We start from the raw sequence: 8,306 nt of genomic DNA on the forward strand, positions 1-8,306 counted from the left end.
ACTCCTTTTAAATGTAGATGACATGAGACAATATAGTCAAACCTTATTTAAAACTACTAAGTGCAATACAAATACTGTGTCTATTTTACTTTAATATTGTTGTTTTGTTTTTTAAGCATTACAAAATACACAGTTCTGACTGAAACAAGCACTCCAAAGCTTAATGAGCCAATTGCTATGCTTAACGCTCCCAAGACCCTGATTTAGGGGATGAGATGTCCCTAGAGGCAAGCTTGACAAAGGTATGTTTCTATACAAAAATACCTAAGGAACAAAAATGCCTTTAGAAACAGAAATTGTACCAATGTGTACCTAAATATCGACCTCCTAGTGTTGCTTAAAACAAAAATAGACCTATTATATATGAGCAGAAAAATGTTAAAAGTTGACTTGTACTCGTTTTTTCTTTAAGGAAAAAAAACCCTGATTCACAAACCCAATAGTTTCACCATCACCTTTTACACTATTTATTTCCTTCAACTGATTATATCCAATTTATCCTATCAGGTCACCTCTCCTATTAGACTGTGAATTCCTTGGGAGGAGGTGTTTTTTTTCTCTGAATCCTCCAAACTAAGTTAGTAAGTAGAACAGTATTAGCTACTGATATCTTATTGCCTGATCCTGCTATCTCTTATACTTTGTTTCTTCCTTAAGAATATGATTTCTCTCTCATCACATTCAATTTGGATCAATTTATACCATGAAAACAATGTAAAAGACTGGCAAATTGCCTTCTGTGGGGGGTGCGTAGTAAGATTAGGGAAAAGTTGTAAAAGTCAAAATAAATAAAATCTTTAAAAAAAAAACAGTATTAGCTTTATGGTTATTTAGGCGACTAGGTGGCGCAGTGTATCCAGGATAGGGACTGAAATAAAAAGACCTGAGTTCAAATTCAAGCTCGCTCACATACAACATCTGTGACCCTCCACCAAGTTTTTTTGCCTCAGTTTCCCAATCTCTAAAAGAGAGATATTAATATCTACAGAATTGCTTCGAGAATCAGGAGACACAGCGGAGGTGCAATTTTTACTTACAACAGTTTTATTCAATTAGAGCCGAGGCCTTCTCTCTAGCACGGATCAACACCGTTTTCCAGTGGGTGCCGAGTCTGCAGAGCATCAGCCTCCCGAGGCCTCCCAAGCCCCGTGGCGCCCTCGCAGCTGCAGAAGCACTCACGGAATGCCAGAGGCCTGGGCCCGGGCCGGGGCCGGGGCCGGGGCCGGGGCCGGGGCCGGGGCCGGGACAAAAAGGCAGCGGCCCGCGCAGCGCGCTGCGCCCTCCTCTAGGCGGCCCCCGGCCTCACGGGGTCGGACGCGCTTTCCGGGAGAAGCCGAGCCCAGTTCCACGCGAGGGCCGGAGCCGTGGGGGGCTGTTCCGCTTCTCGGGGCCCCCAGTCTCCCCGGGCCGGCAACAGCTCCCGCCCCTTCCGGACCTCCGCGCTCCCTCCGGGCCTACAGCCCCGAGAACAAAAGCGACGCTCCCCAACGCCTCCCCACCCCCCGCTCTCGGACGGCGACCGGGCCCTTTACCGAGTCGGGGGTCCAGCTCCTTCCCTGCCGCCAGAGCGACGCCGGGGCACTGCGCCGGGGCCGAGGCGGCCGACCAGGAGGGCGGGGAGAGGCGGGAGAGGCCCGGGACCGCGCCGCGCCGCGCCGCACCCACTCCCGCTACAAACCGGAGCTCCCCCTCCCCCACTCCTCCCGACCCCGCCCCCAGAAGAGCGCCCGCGGACCCGCAGCCCCGGGTCCTAGCAACCCCCACATTCATTTCGCCAGCTGCGGATTGCAAGGAGCCTGGTGGCAAATGACATCTTCAAGGTGGGTCAAAACGAAAGGGTTTTAGCTCAGTGTTTAAAATATAGATGTTGAACTGGAAAACCTGAATTTCTCGGTTAAAGAAAAAAAGATTTGCCTAAGAGTGCAAAGAATTCTGATTGGAGTCGATTAAATATGTTCCGGATTTTAACATCTCCCTTAGTGTGTTTGACACTCTCCTCGTCAAAAAACGAACATGCTTTTTTTTGTTTGTTTTTAAATATATTTTAAACAAATACAAAATAAGAAAAAAATGCAGAACCTAAGAGAGAATTCAACATAAAGCAATAAATTTCCACTTCGGAAAACCCATATAATAAGTGCATTGTGTTTAAATTGTCCCATCCTTACTTGCTCCTGGGTTTTCTTTTGTTCTCTATTTTAAGCTTTTTCTCTTCCTCCCCTCAGAATACTATAATTTTGTATATATGTATATTATATATATATATAATATACATATATATCAAATATGTGCTTACATTATCTAGATAACTATAATAATACACATATCATATACATTCATTTGCATATACTTACGACCTTACTATATTACTTTCACTTGTCCTGTTTCTCTGAAGGTGGAAAGCATCTTCCTTCATTTTTTTTATTTTATTTTTTTATTTTTATTATTTTAGGTTTTTGCAAGGCAAACGGGGTTAAGTGGCTTGCCCAAGGCCACACAGCTAGGTACTTATTAAGTGTCTGAGACCGGATTTGAACCCAGGCACTCCTGACTCCAGGGCCGGTGCTTTATCCACTGTGCCACCTAGCTGCACCCAGCATCTTCCTTCAAAAGTCCGAGTCTTTCCATATTTTTCTAAGTCCACCAGTTCATTTCCTATACCACAGCAACATTCCAACCTTTTTACTCCCTAGTTATTTTAAATACTCTAAAACAATATTGATTAATATGGCTGACAGTGTAGTTTCTCTGTTTTCCTATTTTGATTAAATCTATTTTATCTTTGACTTTGTCTGAGATAATGATTACTACCCTTCCTTTTTTTTTATTTTACATAATAAATTATATTCTGGACCTTTATTTTAAGTTTGTATGCCTCTCACTTTTATAGAATTTTCTAAAAGCAACATATTGTTGAATTCAAATTTTTAATCAAATATTTCCATTTTATGAGAAAATTCATCCTATCCTATTCACCTTCTGGGCTATATTTATTTATTTTTTAATTCCCTCCCTATTTTCATTACTTTTCTTCTTATTCTTTCCCCTTGTTCCCTCATTCTATTTTATTTCCACCTCCTATCTTGTCTTCCTATTCCTTAATTTGCTTTTCCTCCAAGAATCCCTCTCTTATCCCCTCCCCCACCCTCTCCCCTTTCCCTCTTCTTTCTTTTTTTTTTTTAAGTTTTTCGCAAGGCAAATGGGGTTAAATGGTTTGCCCAAGTCCACACACTAGGTAATTATTAAGTATCTGAGGCTGGATTTGAACCCAGGTACTCCTGACTCCAGGGCCGGTGCTCTATCCACTTTGCCACTTAGCCACCCCTTGGCCCTCTTATTTCTGTCTGAATTTAGAAGACTTTTTTACCCTTCCATATACCCTTTTATACTCTATTGTTTGCTCTTTATCTCTATTCCATTAATTTACATACCCTTCCTATACCTCCTCTTATCCTGTTCCTTTATCCTTCTATTTCTTTATAAATTTAGAAGACTTTTATACCCGTTGAGACCCCTAAAATTGTAAGAACCTTAAAAACATAGGGTCAAAATAACCTAACAGAAAAATGTAGATTCACATGGGATTTACAGATCAAAACCTAAAATGATTGCAAGGAAACTGAGGGAGACACTGGCATATTTATCAAGACAAAAAAATAGGGAAATATCATTAACCAGCCTTAGTGGCCTGAACTTATAAGTTGCACAATATCACTACCCAAGACTGCTCCACAAAGACTATCCTTTTCATATCTCCCCCTGAATTCTTCTCTTGTCTCTTCCTGGGAGGATCCTTGCATCCTGATCATTGTCCTCCTGGGCTTCTAATTAACACAGAGAGAAACTTAATTTCTAAGGAGTGAGGCAAGCTGATCTGATACAAGGCTAGTGTACTCTAAAGGGAATTGATCTTCTATCACAATATAGTTATGAGAAATTATTATTGCTTTCACATCTTCTAAATGTGATGCTGAATCTCAACTGAGCTGGCTCTAACACACTCTGAGACATAAACACTTTTGGTTGAGATCTCTGGGTTTCTTCTAAAACTTCCATTTAAATTTAAATATCTTTCAGTTGTATTGTTCCCTACCAGATCTTATCTAAAACTTTTTTGGAGGCCTGCTTGATCTTACTTTGAATTCTGGGTCTTGAATTTAAGGACAGGCTATCTATCTAAGTGTCCAACTATCATATAGATACATATATATATATATATATATAAAATACATGTATATAATGTATATAAAATGCACAGTCAAAGAGTTAATTTATATGTTCATTTATATGACATATGTGATGAATTTAATAATAATTTAGTTTCTAGAGAACCTTTTTTTACAAGCAGACTCTGGGCCTGGAAAAAACAATGAAAACAAGGTAGCTAGTAGAAATTTGTTTTCATCATGATTGGACCTGCATTTCCCCTTGATTTATGCTTGCTTGTGTTGAATGAAATGTTACTATAACCCCCAAACTATACAATCAACCCAGAAGTTCCCAAAGGACTCCTACTTGGATGGTCAAAAGTGATTTAATCATTGTATTGTCCACCATGGTAGGCTCCTCCCAGGAACATCACTCAAGTCCCAAATCATGTATAAAATATCTGGCTCCACAATAGCAAGGGGGAGCTCCAAGGAATGGAGTAATCCCATGATTTGCAAATCAGTTCCTTATAAAAAAGTAAATCACTATATAATTTACTGGCACTTGATCTCTGGCTTACTTTGTCATTCTCAGGGTAGAGGCAGTTCAGTAAATACTTGGTTAACACTATATATACATACATACATATATATACATACATATACATATATATATTGTGTGTGTATATATATATATATATATATATATATTGTATATGTATGGTTTGTGAAATTGTGTAATACATAAATCCATCACTCACTCTTGAGTGGATCAATAAACTGCAAATTATCAATTTGTCTGTTACCAGTGCTGGCATATTCCTGCACTGACTAATGTCTAGTCCTGAAATAAATCAGTCATCAGTTGAGGAATAAAGTGTCTTTATTTAATTGAGGTAATGGGGTAGTATTTTATTGAGATAGCAGTGTAGCAAATCTGCCACCCTGGGAGATGTCCCATGAGTGCAAAGCATTCATTTTCTAACCCAAGCAAAAGCTTCTTATACCTTTAGGAGGAGAGGGAAAAGGGAGAGGCTGTATGACATAGCCAAGGCCTGGTCTTGAGACCACAGTGGTCCTTAGCAATCTGAGCTAGGAAAACTACTTCATTCGGGTTGTTTTGTCCTTCCTGTTATGAATTTCAAAGGAAGTGGGCAAGGACATTAGAAGCTCAGATTCAGTTAAAATCTAAATTCTTTTAAAAATGTAAACTCTCTAGGTGGTGGCTAGGTGGCTGCTAGGTGGTGCAGTGGATAAAGCACTGGCCCTGGAGTCAGGAGTACCTGGGTTCAAATAAGGTCTCAGACACTTAATAATTACCTAGCCGTGTGGCCTCGGGCAAGCCACTTAACCCCGTTTGCCTTGCAAAAAAACCCTTAAAAAACTAAAAAAAAAAACCCTAAAAATGTAAACTCTCCTATTGGGGGGAATTTAGGGTATAGTTCAGTTCAACCTAATCAAAAGTAAATATCTAAAGAATAGGAATGTAAATCCATTACTGAAATTTTGAAATTACTAGAATCTTCAAGTAACTTTACATTTGATATCAATAATTTTCTGTCATTTGCACAATTCCAAATTGCATTCTAGAATGGTTGAACAGCTCCACCAATAATGTATACCTATTTTTCTCACATCCCTTTCATCATTTGTCATCTTACTTTTCTTGTTGGCTTGGTCAATTTAATTGGTATAAGATGATACCGTTGAATCATTTTAATGAATATTTCTTTAATTATTAAAACTATAGAGTGCTTTTAATTATTCATATCCTTTTAATCATTTATCAGTTGGGACTATAATTTCCCTATTCTTGGAAATTTCTCTTCATTTCCTATATATTTTAGAAATTAGATATTTTTCAAAGAAACTTACTGAAAAGCTCCTCTTCCCCCAATTTCCTGTTTTTTCTTTCAATTTAAGCTGCATGTTTTGCTTATGCAAAAAAATTTTAATTGTATATAATCAAATCTTGATGGACAAATTTATTTCATCAGTGCAACAATTAGGGAAAATTTGGGGCTATCTGTGATGGAGAATACCATCTGTATCCAGATAAAGAACTGTGGAGTTTAAACAAAGTTCAAGGACTATTCCCTTTAATTTAGGGGGGAAAAATTGATATCTTATTGTCTGATCTTGTTATCTATTATACTTTACATTTCTTCTTTAAGGATATGATTTCTCTCTCATCACTCAATTTGAATCAATGTATACCATGGAAACAATGTAGACTGACAAATTGCTTTCTGGTGGGGGGGGAGTAAGATTAGGGGAAAAATTGTAAAATTCAAAATAAATAAAACCTTTCTTTGAAAAATGTCAGGGAGTGTACTTAGTGCTGCTTGAGTTATATCTTAAAAAGAGGGATTTTCCAAGGCAGAGAGAGGTAAGGAAGAGGAAGCACATTCCAGCTACCAGTACAAAGTTGGGAGATGAGAGATGGAATGAGGTGTGTGTGTTTATTTGTGTGTGTATGTGTGTGTGTTTGTATGTAAATATATTTTGTCAAAAAAATTTTCTGCATCTATTAAAATAATTATATAATTTTTGTTGTTTTTATCATTGGTATGGGCAGTTATTGATATAATTTTTCTAATATTGAATCAGCCCTGCATTCCTAGTATACTGTAGCCATATAATCACTGTGATGTATTTATTGCTGTAATCTCCTTGCTAAAATTTTATTAAATTTTTTACATTCTAATGAGAGCCATGTTGAAGAAAAAAACACAAACAACTTAATGTTGAGAATAACTCAACTTTATTGTTGAACATCCATTCTCTTATAACAAACCTTATCTCAGAAATGACAAGTCAGACAAAATCCAGATGCATAGCTCCCTCGTTATATTTACAATATCTGTACTTTGAAGTCTTTTAGAATTCCTTATCAGAATTTTCCCACTACATTCCAAGCTCAGTAGATGTATAGGTCAAGGTTCATTGGTGAGCCAACCATCCTGTTTATTAAGCAGGAATACATGCTTGATCTCTGGTAACCTTTGTACCAGGGACACCTGTATTCCAACTCCACAGAAGCTGTGCCTCTTACAACATTTATTAAGGAAAATAATATAGAATTTTCTTTGTCTGTTTTGAGTCTCCATGGTCAAGTTATCAAAAATCATATTTATATCAGAGAAAGAATTGTTGGAAATCCTACTTTACCTATTTTTGAAATAGTTTATTTAGTGTTAGAATTAAATGTTCTTTAAATGTTTGATAAAATCTACTTTAGTCCTGAGTTGTTTTTTTTTCCCCCCTTGGGGAACTTACTTGTGACTTGTTCAATTCTTTTTCCTAAGACCAGGACTATTTAAGTATTTTATTTTCCATTCTATTAACTTAGGCAACACATATTTTTGTAAATATTAATCCAGTTTATTAAGATAGTCAATTTTACTAGAAGATAATTGGGCAAAGTAGTTCTAAATAATTGCTTTTATCTTCATTGCCTTTCCATTTTTGATACTAGTAATTTGACTCTCTTCTTTCTTTTTATTTATTTTATTTTATTTTATTTTATTTAGGTTTTTGCAAAGCAATGGGGTTAAGTGGCTTGCCCAAGGCCACACGGCTAAGTAATTATTAAGTGTCTGAGACCAGATTTGAACCCAGGTACTCCTGACTCCAGGGCCGGTGCTTTATCCACTGTGCCACCTAGCCGCCCTTCTTTTTTTAAAAAAAAAATCAAATTAGCCAAGTTAAGGTGGCAGATTAGATTAGAGCACTGGCCTTGGAGTCAGGAGGGGACCTGAGATCAAATCCAGCCTCATACATTCAAAAATCTAGCTGTGTGACCTTGGGCAAGTCATTTAATCCTATTTCCTTAAATTTAAAAAAAAATCAAATTAGACTGTTTTCTTTATTTATTGAGGTTTAGATGTTTAACTGAAAGTTATTAATTGGTTAGTTTTCTCATTTTTTAAAATTTTATGCCCAGTTTGTTGACCTGCTCTTTCTCTCTCTCTCTCTCTCTCTCTCTCTCTCTCTTTTATTGATATGTTTAGAGATATAAATTTTCCCCAAGTGCTACTTTATTCCATAAATTTTCATATATCTATTGTTGCTATTTTTTTTAGATTTTTGCAAGGCAAATGGGGTTAAGTGGCTTGCCCAAGGCCACACAGCTAAGTAATTATTAAGTGTCTGAGA

The 8,306-nt window shown here is 37.4% G+C and overlaps 1 protein-coding gene across 4 annotated transcripts in view; it reads right to left on the reverse strand.

Moving 5' to 3' along the window:
• The window catches only part of RESF1 (retroelement silencing factor 1), a 46,029-nt gene extending 44,391 nt beyond the window's left edge, over positions 1-1,638 (reverse strand). For 3 of the 4 annotated variants that reach the window (XR_012470212.1, XM_074194766.1, XM_074194768.1), the window contains exon 1: positions 1,533-1,638. The gene's annotated coding sequence lies outside the window, so the exon portion shown is untranslated. Of the gene's footprint in view, positions 1-1,037; positions 1,159-1,532 lie in introns of those variants that run through there. The other variant, XM_074194767.1, reaches the window with a different exon arrangement.
• Positions 1,639-8,306: the final 6,668 nt, after the last annotated feature.

Source organism: Macrotis lagotis, chromosome 7 (assembly GCF_037893015.1).
Source record: "Macrotis lagotis isolate mMagLag1 chromosome 7, bilby.v1.9.chrom.fasta, whole genome shotgun sequence".
Taxonomy (NCBI): domain Eukaryota; kingdom Metazoa; phylum Chordata; class Mammalia; order Peramelemorphia; family Peramelidae; genus Macrotis; species Macrotis lagotis.